This window comes from Oncorhynchus masou, chromosome 19 (genome assembly GCF_036934945.1).
Source record: "Oncorhynchus masou masou isolate Uvic2021 chromosome 19, UVic_Omas_1.1, whole genome shotgun sequence".
Classification (NCBI taxonomy): Eukaryota; Metazoa; Chordata; class Actinopteri; order Salmoniformes; family Salmonidae; genus Oncorhynchus; species Oncorhynchus masou.
This window is the reverse complement of record NC_088230.1, coordinates 41,940,419-41,955,646: the sequence shown is the minus strand read 5'-3', so window position 1 is coordinate 41,955,646 and position 15,228 is coordinate 41,940,419.

The window sequence follows — 15,228 nt, the reverse complement described above, 5'->3', positions numbered from 1 at the left end:
TCAATGGGTGAAACAGTCATTATCTGGATGTTTTGTGACCACTACATCAATGGGTGAAATAGTCATTATCTGGAGGTTTAGTGACTCCACTACATCACTGGGTAAAACAGTCATTATCTGGAGGTTTAGTGACCACTACATCACTGGGTGAAACAGTCATTATCTGGAGGTTTAGTGACCACTACATCAATGGGTGATACAGTCATTATCTGGAGGTTTAGTGACGCCACTATATCAATGGGTGAAACAGTCATTATCTGGAGGTTTAGTGGCCACTACATCACTGGGTGAAACAGACATTATCTTGAGGTTTAGTGACCACTACATCACTGGGTGAAACAGTCATTATCTGGACGTTTAGTGACTCCACTACATCAATGGGTGAAAACAGTCATTATCTGGAGGTTTAGTGACCACTACATCACTGGGTGAAACAGTCATTATCTGGAGGTTTAGTGACCACCACATCACTGGGTGACACCGTCATTATCTGGAGGTTTAGTGACAACTACATCAATGGGTGAATCAGTCATTATCTGGAGGTTTAGTGACCACTACATCAATGGGTGAAACAGTCATTCTCTGAAGGTTTTGTGACCACTACATCGATGGGTGAAATAGTCATTATCTGGAGGTTTAGTGACTCCACTACATCACTGGGTAAAACAGTCATTATCTGGAGGTTTAGTGACCACTTCATCACTGGGTGAAACAGTCATTATCTGGAGGTTTAGTGACCACTACATCACTGGGTAAAACATTCATTATCTGGAGGTTTAGTGACCACTACATCAATGGGTGAAACAGTCATTATCTGGAGGTTTAGTGACAACTACATCAATGGGTGAAACAGTCATTATCTGGAGGTTTAGTGACCACTACATCAATGGGTGAAAAAGTCATTATCTGGAGGTTTATTGACCACTACATAATCAATGGGTGAAACAGTCATTATCTGGAGGTTTAGTGACTCAACTACATCACTGGGTAAAACAGTCATTATCTGGAGGTTTAGTGACCATTACATCACTGGGTGAAACAGTCATTATCTGAAGGTTTGGTGACCACTACATCACTGGGTGAAACAGTCATTATCTGGAGGTTTCGTGACCACTACATCAATGGGTGATACAGTCATTATCTGGAGGTTTAGTGACTCCACTATATCAATGGGTGAAACAGTCATTATCTGGAGGTTTAGTGGCCACTACATCACTGGGTGAAACAGTCATTATCTGGAGGTTTAGTGACCACTACATCACTGGGTGAAACAGTCATTATATGGAGGTTTAGTGACTCCACTATATCAATGGGTGAAACAGTCATTATCTGGAGGTTTAGTGACTCCACTATATCAATGGGTGAAACAGTCATTATCTGGAGGTTTAGTGGCCACTACATCAATGGGTGAACCAGTCATTATCTGGAGGTTTAGTGACCACTACATCAATGGGTGAAACAGTCATTATCTGGAGGTTTAGTGACCACTATATCAATGGGTGAAACAGTCATTATCTGGAGGTTAGTGACCACTACGTAAATGGGTGAAACAGTCATTATCTGGAGGTTTATTGACCACTACATCATCAATGGGTGAGACAGTCATTATCTGGAGGTTTAGTGACCACTACATCACTGGGTGAAACAGTCATTATCTGGAGGTTTAGTGACCACTACATCAATGGGTAAAATAGTCATTATCTAGAGGTTTAGTGACCACTACATCACTGGGTAAAACAGTCATTATCTGGAGGTTTAGTGACCACTACATCACTGGGTGAAACAGTCATTATCTGGAGGTTTAGTGGCCACTACATCAATGGGTGAAACAGACATTATCTGGAGGTTTAGTGACCACTACATCACTGGGTGAAACAATCATTATCTGGAGGTTTAGTGACCACTACATCACTGGGTGAAACAGTCATTATCTGGAGGTTTAGTGACCACTACATCACTGGGTGAAACAGTCATTATATGGAGGTTTAGTGAACACTACATCAATGGGTGATACAGTCATTATCTGGAGGTTTAGTGACCACTACATCAATGGGTGAAATAGTCATTATCTGGAGGTTTAGTGACCACTACATCACTGGGTGAAACAGTCATTATCTGGAGGTATAGTGAACACCACATCACTGGGTGAAACAGTCATTATCTGGAGGTTTAGTGGCCACTACATCAATGGGTGAAACAGTCATTCTCTGGTGGTCTAGTGTTCACTACATCAATGGGTGAAACAGTCATTATCTGGACGTTTAGTGACTCCACTACATCAATGGGTGAAACAGTCATTATCTGGAGGTTTAGTGACTCCACTATATCAATGGGTGAAACAGACATTATCTGGAGGTTTAGTGACCACTACATCACTGGGTGAAACAGTCATTATCTGGAGGTTTAGTGACCACTACATCAATGGGTAAAGCAGTCATTATCTGGAGTTTTAGTGACCCCACTACATCACGGGGTGAGACAGTCATTATCTGGAGGTTTAGTGGCCACTACATCAATGGGTAAAACAGTCATTATCTGGAGGTTTACTGACCACTACATCACTGGGTAAAACAGTCATTATCTGGAGGTTTAGTGACCACTACATCACTGGGTGAAACAGTCATTATCTGGAGGTTTAGTGGCCACTACATCAATGGGTGAAACAGACATTATCTGGAGGTTTAGTGACCACTACATCACTGGGTGAAACAATCATTATCTGGAGGTTTAGTGACCACTACATCACTGGGTGATACAGTCATTATATGGAGGTTTAGTGACCACTACATCACTGGGTAAAACATTCATTATCTGGAGGTTTAGTGACCACTACATCAATGGGTGAAACAGTCATTATCTGGAGGTTTAGTGACCACTACATCAATGGGTGAAACAGTCATTATCTGGAGGTTTATTGACCACTACATAATCAATGGGTGAAACAGTCATTATCTGGATGTTTTGTGACCACTACATCAATGGGTGAAATAGTCATTATCTGGAGGTTTAGTGACTCCACTACATCACTGGGTAAAACAGTCATTATCTGGAGGTTTAGTGACCACTTCATCACTGGGTGAAACAGTCATTATCTGGAGGTTTAGTGACCACTACATCACTGGGTAAAACATTCATTATCTGGAGGTTTAGTGACCACTACATCAATGGGTGAAACAGTCATTATCTGGAGGTTTAGTGACAACTACATCAATGGGTGAAACAGTCATTATCTGGAGGTTTAGTGACCACTACATCAATGGGTGAAAAAGTCATTATCTGGAGGTTTATTGACCACTACATAATCAATGGGTGAAACAGTCATTATCTGGAGGTTTAGTGACTCAACTACATCACTGGGTAAAACAGTCATTATCTGGAGGTTTAGTGACCATTACATCACTGGGTGAAACAGTCATTATCTGAAGGTTTGGTGACCACTACATCACTGGGTGAAACAGTCATTATCTGGAGGTTTCGTGACCACTACATCAATGGGTGATACAGTCATTATCTGGAGGTTTAGTGACTCCACTATATCAATGGGTGAAACAGTCATTATCTGGAGGTTTAGTGGCCACTACATCACTGGGTGAAACAGTCATTATCTGGAGGTTTAGTGACCACTACATCACTGGGTGAAACAGTCATTATATGGAGGTTTAGTGACTCCACTATATCAATGGGTGAAACAGTCATTATCTGGAGGTTTAGTGACTCCACTATATCAATGGGTGAAACAGTCATTATCTGGAGGTTTAGTGGCCACTACATCAATGGGTGAACCAGTCATTATCTGGAGGTTTAGTGACCACTACATCAATGGGTGAAACAGTCATTATCTGGAGGTTTAGTGACCACTATATCAATGGGTGAAACAGTCATTATCTGGAGGTTAGTGACCACTACGTAAATGGGTGAAACAGTCATTATCTGGAGGTTTATTGACCACTACATCATCAATGGGTGAGACAGTCATTATCTGGAGGTTTAGTGACCACTACATCACTGGGTGAAACAGTCATTATCTGGAGGTTTAGTGACCACTACATCAATGGGTAAAATAGTCATTATCTAGAGGTTTAGTGACCACTACATCACTGGGTAAAACAGTCATTATCTGGAGGTTTAGTGACCACTACATCACTGGGTGAAACAGTCATTATCTGGAGGTTTAGTGGCCACTACATCAATGGGTGAAACAGACATTATCTGGAGGTTTAGTGACCACTACATCACTGGGTGAAACAATCATTATCTGGAGGTTTAGTGACCACTACATCACTGGGTGAAACAGTCATTATCTGGAGGTTTAGTGACCACTACATCACTGGGTGAAACAGTCATTATATGGAGGTTTAGTGAACACTACATCAATGGGTGATACAGTCATTATCTGGAGGTTTAGTGACCACTACATCAATGGGTGAAATAGTCATTATCTGGAGGTTTAGTGACCACTACATCACTGGGTGAAACAGTCATTATCTGGAGGTATAGTGAACACCACATCACTGGGTGAAACAGTCATTATCTGGAGGTTTAGTGGCCACTACATCAATGGGTGAAACAGTCATTCTCTGGTGGTCTAGTGTTCACTACATCAATGGGTGAAACAGTCATTATCTGGACGTTTAGTGACTCCACTACATCAATGGGTGAAACAGTCATTATCTGGAGGTTTAGTGACTCCACTATATCAATGGGTGAAACAGACATTATCTGGAGGTTTAGTGACCACTACATCACTGGGTGAAACAGTCATTATCTGGAGGTTTAGTGACCACTACATCAATGGGTAAAGCAGTCATTATCTGGAGTTTTAGTGACCCCACTACATCACGGGGTGAAACAGTCATTATCTGGAGGTTTAGTGGCCACTACATCAATGGGTGAAACAGTCATTATCTGGAGGTTTAGTGACCACTACATCACTGGGTAAAACAGTCATTATCTGGAGGTTTAGTGACCACTACATCACTGGGTGAAACAGTCATTATCTGGAGGTTTAGTGGCCACTACATCAATGGGTGAAACAGACATTATCTGGAGGTTTAGTGACCACTACATCACTGGGTGAAACAATCATTATCTGGAGGTTTAGTGACCACTACATCACTGGGTAAAACATTCATTATCTGGAGGTTTAGTGACCACTACATCAATGGGTGAAACAGTCATTATCTGGAGGTTTAGTGACCACTACATCAATGGGTGAAACAGTCATTATCTGGAGGTTTATTGACCACTACATAATCAATGGGTGAAACAGTCATTATCTGGATGTTTTGTGACCACTACATCAATGGGTGAAATAGTCATTATCTGGAGGTTTAGTGACTCCACTACATCACTGGGTAAAACAGTCATTATCTGGAGGTTTAGTGACCACTACATCAATGGGTGAAACAGTCATTATCTGGAGGTTTAGTGACCACTACATCAATGGGTGAAACAGTCATTATCTGGAGGTTTATTGACCACTACATAATCAATGGGTGAAACAGTCATTATCTGGATGTTTTGTGACCACTACATCAATGGGTGAAATAGTCATTATCTGGAGGTTTAGTGACTCCACTACATCACTGGGTAAAACAGTCATTATCTGGAGGTTTAGTGACCACTACATCACTGGGTGAAACAGTCATTATCTGGAGGTTTAGTGACCACTACATCAATGGGTGATACAGTCATTATCTGGAGGTTTAGTGACGCCACTATATCAATGGGTGAAACAGTCATTATCTGGAGGTTTAGTGGCCACTACATCACTGGGTGAAACAGACATTATCTGGAGGTTTAGTGACCACTACATCACTGGGTGAAACAGTCATTATCTGGACGTTTAGTGACTCCACTACATCAATGGGTGAAACAGTCATTATCTGGAGGTTTAGTGACTCCACTATATCAATGGGTGAAACAGTCATTATCTGGAGGTTTAGTGGCCACTACATCAATGGGTGAAACAGTCATTATCTGGAGGTTTATTGACCACTACATCATCAATGGGTGAAACAGTCATTATCTGGAGGTTTAGTGACCACTACATCAATGGGTAAAACAGTCATTATCTAGAGGTTTAGTGGCCACTACATCAATGGGTGAAACAGACATTATCTGGAGGTTTAGTGACCACTACATCACTGGGTGAAACAATCATTATCTGGAGGTTTAGTGACCACTACATCACTGGGTGAAACAGTCATTATCTGGAGGTTTAGTGACCACTACATCACTGGGTGAAACAGTCATTATATGGAGGTTTAGTGAACACTACATCAATGGGTGATACAGTCATTATCTGGAGGTTTAGTGACTCCACTATATCAATGGGTGAAACAGACATTATCTGGAGGTTTAGTGACCACTACATCACTGGGTGAAACAGTCATTATCTGGAGGTTTAGTGACCACCACATCACTGGGTGACACCGTCATTATCTGGAGGTTTAGTGACAACTACATCAATGGGTGAATCAGTCATTATCTGGAGGTTTAGTGACCACTACATCAATGGGTGAAACAGTCATTCTCTGAAGGTTTTGTGACCACTACATCGATGGGTGAAATAGTCATTATCTGGAGGTTTAGTGACTCCACTACATCACTGGGTGAAACAGTCATTATCTGGAGGTTTAGTGACCACTTCATCACTGGGTGAAACAGTCATTATCTGGAGGTTTAGTGACCACTACATCACTGGGTAAAACATTCATTATCTGGAGGTTTAGTGACCACTACATCAATGGGTGAAACAGTCATTATCTGGAGGTTTAGTGACAACTACATCAATGGGTGAAACAGTCATTATCTGGAGGTTTAGTGACCACTACATCAATGGGTGAAAAGTCATTATCTGGAGGTTTATTGACCACTACATAATCAATGGGTGAAACAGTCATTATCTGGAGGTTTAGTGACTCAACTACATCACTGGGTAAAACAGTCATTATCTGGAGGTTTAGTGACCACTACATCACTGGGTGAAACAGTCATTATCTGGAGGTTTGGTGACCACTACATCACTGGGTGAAACAGTCATTATCTGGAGGTTTCGTGACCACTACATCAATGGGTGATACAGTCATTATCTGGAGGTTTAGTGACTCCACTATGTCAATGGGTGAAACAGTCATTATCTGGAGGTTTAGTGGCCACTACATCACTGGGTGAAACAGTCATTATCTGGAGGTTTAGTGGCCACTACATCACTGGGTGAAACAGTCATTATCTGGACGTTTAGTGACTCCACTACATCAATGGGTGAAACAGTCATTATCTGGAGGTTTAGTGACTCCACTATATCAATGGGTGAAACAGTCATTATCTGGAGGTTTAGTGGCCACTACATCAATGGGTGAACCAGTCATTATCTGGAGGTTTAGTGACCACTACATCAATGGGTGAAACAGTCATTATCTGGAGGTTTAGTGACCACTATATCAATGGGTGAAACAGTCATTATCTGGAGGTTAGTGACCACTACGTAAATGGGTGAAACAGTCATTATCTGGAGGTTTATTGACCACTACATCATCAATGGGTGAAACAGTCATTATCTGGAGGTTTAGTGACCACTACATCACTGGGTGAAACAGTCATTATCTGGAGGTTTAGTGACCACTACATCAATGGGTAAAATAGTCATTATCTAGAGGTTTAGTGACCACTACATCACTGGGTAAAACAGTCATTATCTGGAGGTTTAGTGACCACTACATCACTGGGTGAAACAGTCATTATCTGGAGGTTTAGTGGCCACTACATCAATGGGTGAAACAGACATTATCTGGAGGTTTAGTGACCACTACATCACTGGGTGAAACAATCATTATCTGGAGGTTTAGTGACCACTACATCACTGGGTGAAACAGTCATTATCTGGAGGTTTAGTGACCACTACATCACTGGGTGAAACAGTCATTATATGGAGGTTTAGTGAACACTACATCAATGGGTGATACAGTCATTATCTGGAGGTTTAGTGACCACTACATCAATGGGTGAAATAGTCATTATCTGGAGGTTTAGTGACCACTACATCACTGGGTGAAACAGTCATTATCTGGAGGTATAGTGACCACCACATCACTGGGTGAAACAGTCATTATCTGGAGGTTTAGTGGCCACTACATCAATGGGTGAAACAGTCATTCTCTGGTGGTCTAGTGTTCACTACATCAATGGGTGAAACAGTCATTATCTGGACGTTTAGTGACTCCACTACATCAATGGGTGAAACAGTCATTATCTGGAGGTTTAGTGACTCCACTATATCAATGGGTGAAACAGACATTATCTGGAGGTTTAGTGACCACTACATCACTGGGTGAAACAGTCATTATCTGGAGGTTTAGTGACCACCACATCACTGGGTGACACCGTCATTATCTGGAGGTTTTGTGACCACTACATCGATGGGTGAAATAGTCATTATCTGGAGGTTTAGTGACTCCACTACATCACTGGGTAAAATAGTCATTATCTGGAGGTTTAGTGACCAGTACATCAATGGGTGAAACAGTCATTATCTGGACGTTTAGTGACTCCACTACATCAATGGGTGAAACAGTCAATATCTGGAGGTTTAGTGACCACTACATCACTGGGTGAAACAGTCATTATCTGGACGTTTAGTGACTCCACTACATCAATGGGTGAAACAGTCAATATCTGGAGGTTTAGTGACCACTACATCACTGGGTGAAACAGTCATTATCTGGAGGTTTAGTGACCACCACATCACTGGGTGACACCGTCATTATCTGGAGGTTTAGTGACAACTACATCAATGGGTGAAACGGTCATTATCTGGAGGTTTAGTGACCACTACATCAATGGGTGATACAGTCATTATCTGGAGGTTTAGTGACTCCACTACATCACTGGGTAAAACACTCATTATCTGGAGGTTTAGTGACCACTACATCACTGGGTGATACAGTCATTATCTGGAGGTTTAGTGACCACTACATCACTGGGAAAAGCAGTCATTATCTGGAGTTTTAGTGACTCCACTACATCAATGGGTGAAACAGTCATTATCTGGAGGTTTAGTGACCACCACATCAATGGGTGAAACAGACATTATCTGGAGGTTTAGTGACCACTACATCACTGGGTGAAACAGACATTATCTGGAGGTTTAGTGACCACTACATCACTGGGTGAAACAGTCATTATCTGGAGGTTTAGTGACCACTACATCACTGGGTGAAACAGTCATTATCTGGAGGTTTAGTGACCACTAAATCACTGGGTGAAACAGTCATTATCTGGAGGTTTAGTGACCACTACATCAATGGGTAAAGCAGTCATTATCTGGAGTTTTAGTGACTCCACTACATCAATAGGTGAAACAGTCATTATCTGGAGGTTTAGTGACCACTACATCACTGGGTGAAACAGTCATTATCTGGAGGTTTAGTGACTCCACTACATCAATAGGTGAAACAGTCATTATCTGGAGGTTTAGTGACCACTACATCACTGGGTGAAACAGTCATTATCTGGAGGTTTAGTGACCACTACATCACTGGGTGATACAGTCATTATCTGGAGGTTTAGTCACTCCACTACATCAATGGGTGAAACAGACATTATCTGGAGTTTAGTGACCACTACATCACTGGGTGAAACAGTCATTATCTGGAGGTTTAGTGACCAATACATCACTGGGTGAAACAGTCATTATCTGGAGGTTTAGTGACCACTACATCAATGGGTGATACAGTCATTATCTGGAGGTTTAGTGACCACTACATCAATGGGTGAAAGAGTCATTATCTGGAGGTTTAGTGGCCACTACATCAATGGGTGAAACAGTCATTATCTGGAGGTTTAGTGACCACTACATCAATGGGTGAAACAGTCATTCTCTGGTGGTCTAGTGTTCACTACATCAATGGGTGAAACAGTCATTATCTGGACGTTTAGTGACAACTACATCAATGGGTGAAACAGTCATTATCTGGAGGTTTAGTGACCACTACATCAATGGGTGAAACAGTCATTATCTGGAGGTTAGTGACCACTACATAAATGGGTGAAACAGTCATTATCTGGAGGTTTAGTGACCACTACATCACTGGGTGAAACAGTCATTATCTGGAGGTTTAGTGACCACTACATCAATGGGTAAAGCAGTCATTATCTGGAGTTTTAGTGACCCCACTACATCACTGGGTGAAACAGTCATTATCTGGAGGTTTAGTGGCCACTACATCAATGGGTGAAACAGTCATTATCTGGAGGTTTAGTGACCACTACATCACTGGGAAAAGCAGTCATTATCTGGAGTTTTAGTGACTCCACTACATCAATAGGTGAAACAGTCATTATCTGGAGGTTTAGTGACCACCACATCAATGGGTGAAACAGACATTATCTGGAGGTTTAGTGACCACTACATCACTGGGTGAAACAGACATTATCTGGAGGTTTAGTGACCACTACATCACTGGGTGAAACAGTCATTATCTGGAGGTTTAGTGACCACTACATCACTGGGTGAAACAGTCATTATCTGGAGGTTTAGTGACCACTAAATCACTGGGTGAAACAGTCATTATCTGGAGGTTTAGTGACCACTACATCAATGGGTAAAGCAGTCATTATCTGGAGTTTTAGTGACTCCACTACATCAATAGGTGAAACAGTCATTATCTGGAGGTTTAGTGACCACTACATCACTGGGTGAAACAGTCATTATCTGGAGTTTTAGTGACTCCACTACATCAATAGGTGAAACAGTCATTATCTGGAGGTTTAGTGACCACTACATCACTGGGTGAAACAGTCATTATCTGGAGGTTTAGTGACCACTACATCACTGGGTGATACAGTCATTATCTGGAGGTTTAGTCACTCCACTACATCAATGGGTGAAACAGACATTATCTGGAGTTTAGTGACCACTACATCACTGGGTGAAACAGTCATTATCTGGAGGTTTAGTGACCAATACATCACTGGGTGAAACAGTCATTATCTGGAGGTTTAGTGACCACTACATCAATGGGTGATACAGTCATTATCTGGAGGTTTAGTGACCACTACATCAATGGGTGAAAGAGTCATTATCTGGAGGTTTAGTGACCACTACATCAATGGGTGAAACAGTCATTATCTGGAGGTTTAGTGACCACTACATCAATGGGTGAAACAGTCATTCTCTGGTGGTCTAGTGTTCACTACATCAATGGGTGAAACAGTCATTATCTGGACGTTTAGTGACAACTACATCAATGGGTGAAACAGTCATTATCTGGAGGTTTAGTGACCACTACATCAATGGGTGAAACAGTCATTATCTGGAGGTTAGTGACGACTACATAAATGGGTGAAACAGTCATTATCTGGAGGTTTAGTGACAATACATCACTGGGTGAAACAGTCATTATCTGGAGGTTTAGTGACCACTACATCAATGGGTAAAGCAGTCATTAACTGGAGTTTTAGTGACCCCACTACATCACGGGGTGAAACAGTCATTATCTGGAGGTTTAGTGGCCACTACATCAATGGGTGAAACAGTCATTATCTGGAGGTTTAGTGACCACTACATCAATGGGTGAAACAGTCATTATCTGGAGGTTTAGTGACCACTACATCAATGGGTAAAACAGTCATTATCTGGAGGTTTAGTGACCACTACATCACTGGGTAAAACAGTCATTATCTGGAGGTTTAGTGACCACTACATCACTGGGTGAAACAATCATTATCTGGAGGTTTAGTGGCCACTACATCACTGGGTGATACAGTCATTATATGGAGGTTTAGTGACCACTACATCAATGGGTAAAGCAGTCATTATCTGGAGTTTTAGTGACTCCACTACATCAATAGGTGAAACAGTCATTATCTGGAGGTTTAGTGGCCACTTCATCATTGGGTGATACAGTCATTATCTGGAGGTTTAGTGACCACTACATCAATGGGTGAAAGAGTCATTATCTGGAGGTTTAGTGACCACTACATCACTGGGTGAAACAGTCATTATCTGGAGGTTTAGTGACCACTACATCAATGGGTGAAACAGTCATTCTCTGGTGGTCTAGTGTTCACTACATCAATGGGTGAAACAGTCATTATCTGGACGTTTAGTGACAACTACATCAATGGGTGAAACAGTCATTATCTGGAGGTTTAGTGACCACTACATCAATGGGTAAAACAGTCATTATCTGGAGGTTAGTGACCACTACATAAATGGGTGAAACAGTCATTATCTGGAGGTTTAGTGGCCACTACATCAATGGGTAAAGCAGTCATTATCTGGAGTTTTAGTGACCCCACTACATCACGGGGTGAAACAGTCATTATCTGGAGGTTTAGTGGCCACTACATCAATGGGTGAAACAGTCATTATCTGGAGGTTTAGTGACCACTACATCACTGGGTGAAACAGTCATTATCTGGAGGTTTAGTGACCACTACATCAATGGGTAAAACAGTCATTATCTGGAGGTTTAGTGACCACTACATCACTGGGTAAAACAGTCATTATCTGGAGGTTTAGTGACCACTACATCACTGGGTGAAACAGTCATTATCTGGAGGTTTAGTGGCCACTACATCAATGGGTGAAACAGACATTATCTGGAGGTTTAGTGACCACTACATCACTGGGTGAAACAATCATTATCTGGAGGGTTAGTGACCACTACATCACTGGGTGATACAGTCATTATATGGAGGTTTAGTGACCACTACATCACTGGGTAAAACATTCATTATCTGGAGGTTTAGTGACCACTACATAAATGGGTGAAACAGTCATTATCTGGAGGTTTAGTGACCACTACATCAATGGGTGAAACAGTCATTATCTGGAGGTTTATTGACCACTACATAATCAATGGGTGAAACAGTCATTATCTGGATGTTTTGTGACCACTACATCAATGGGTGAAATAGTCATTATCTGGAGGTTTAGTGACTCCACTACATCACTGGGTAAAACAGTCATTATCTGGAGGTTTAGTGACCACTACATCACTGGGTGAAACAGTCATTATCTGGAGGTTTAGTGACCACTACATCAATGGGTGATACAGTCATTATCTGGAGGTTTAGTGACGCCACTATATCAATGGGTGAAACAGTCATTATCTGGAGGTTTAGTGGCCACTACATCACTGGGTGAAACAGACATTATCTGGAGGTTTAGTGACCACTACATCACTGGGTGAAACAGTCATTATCTGGACGTTTAGTGACTCCACTACATCAATGGGTGAAACAGTCATTATCTGGAGGTTTAGTGACTCCACTATATCAATGGGTGAAACAGTCATTATCTGGAGGTTTAGTGGCCACTACATCAATGGGTGAAACAGTCATTATCTGGAGGTTTATTGACCACTACATCATCAATGGGTGAAACAGTCATTATCTGGAGGTTTAGTGACCACTACATCACTGGGTGAAACAGTCATTATCTGGAGGTTTAGTAACCACTACATCAATGGGTAAAACAGTCATTATCTAGAGGTTTAGTGGCCACTACATCAATGGGTGAAACAGACATTATCTGGAGGTTTAGTGACCACTACATCACTGGGTGAAACAATCATTATCTGGAGGTTTAGTGACCACTACATCACTGGGTGAAACAGTCATTATCTGGAGGTTTAGTGACCACTACATCACTGGGTGAAACAGTCATTATATGGAGGTTTAGTGAACACTACATCAATGGGTGATACAGTAATTATCTGGAGGTTTAGTGACTCCACTATATCAATGGGTGAAACAGACATTATCTGGAGGTTTAGTGACCACTACATCACTGGGTGAAACAGTCATTATCTGGAGGTTTAGTGACCACCACATCACTGGGTGACACCGTCATTATCTGGAGGTTTAGTGACACTACATCAATGGGTGAAACAGTCATTCTCTGAAGGTTTTGTGACCACTACATCGATGGGTGAAATAGTCATTATCTGGAGGTTTAGTGACTCCACTACATCACTGGGTAAAACAGTCATTATCTGGAGGTTTAGTGACCACTTCATCACTGGGTGAAACAGTCATTATCTGGAGGTTTAGTGACCACTACATCACTGGGTAAAACATTCATTATCTGGAGGTTTAGTGACCACTACATCAATGGGTGAAACAGTCATTATCTGGAGGTTTAGTGATACATCAATGGGTGAAACAATCATTATCTGGAGGTTTAGTGACCACTACATCAATGGGTGAAAAAGTCATTATCTGGAGGTTTATTGACCACTACATAATCAATGGGTGAAACAGTCATTATCTGGAGGTTTAGTGACTCAACTACATCACTGGGTAAAACAGTCATTATCTGGAGGTTTAGTGACCACTACATCACTGGGTGAAACAGTCATTATCTGGAGGTTTGGTGACCACTACATCACTGGGTGAAACAGTCATTATCTGGAGGTTTCGTGACCACTACATCAATGGGTGATACAGTCATTATCTGGAGGTTTAGTGACTCCACTATATCAATGGGTGAAACAGTCATTATCTGGAGGTTTAGTGGCCACTACATCACTGGGTGAAACAGTCATTATCTGGACGTTTAGTGACTCCACTACATCAATGGGTGAAACAGTCATTATCTGGAGGTTTAGTGACTCCACTATATCAATGGGTGAAACAGTCATTATCTGGAGGTTTAGTGGCCACTACATCAATGGGTGAACCAGTCATTATCTGGAGGTTTAGTGACCACTACATCAATGGGTGAAACAGTCATTATCTGGAGGTTTAGTGACCACTATATCAATGGGTGAAACAGTCATTATCTGGAGGTTAGTGACCACTACGTAAATGGGTGAAACAGTCATTATCTGGAGGTTTATTGACCACTACATCATCAATGGGTGAAACAGTCATTATCTGGAGGTTTAGTGACCACTACATCACTGGGTGAAACAGTCATTATCTGGAGGTTTAGTGACCACTACATCAATGGGTAAAATAGTCATTATCTAGAGGTTTAGTGACCACTACATCACTGGGTAAAACAGTCATTATCTGGAGGTTTAGTGACCACTACATCACTGGGTGAAACAGTCATTATCTGGAGGTTTAGTGGCCACTACATCAATGGGTGAAACAGACATTATCTGGAGGTTTAGTGACCACTACATCACTGGGTGAAACAATCATTATCTGGAGGTTTAGTGACCACTACATCACTGGGTGAAACAGTCATTATCTGGAGGTTTAGTGACCACT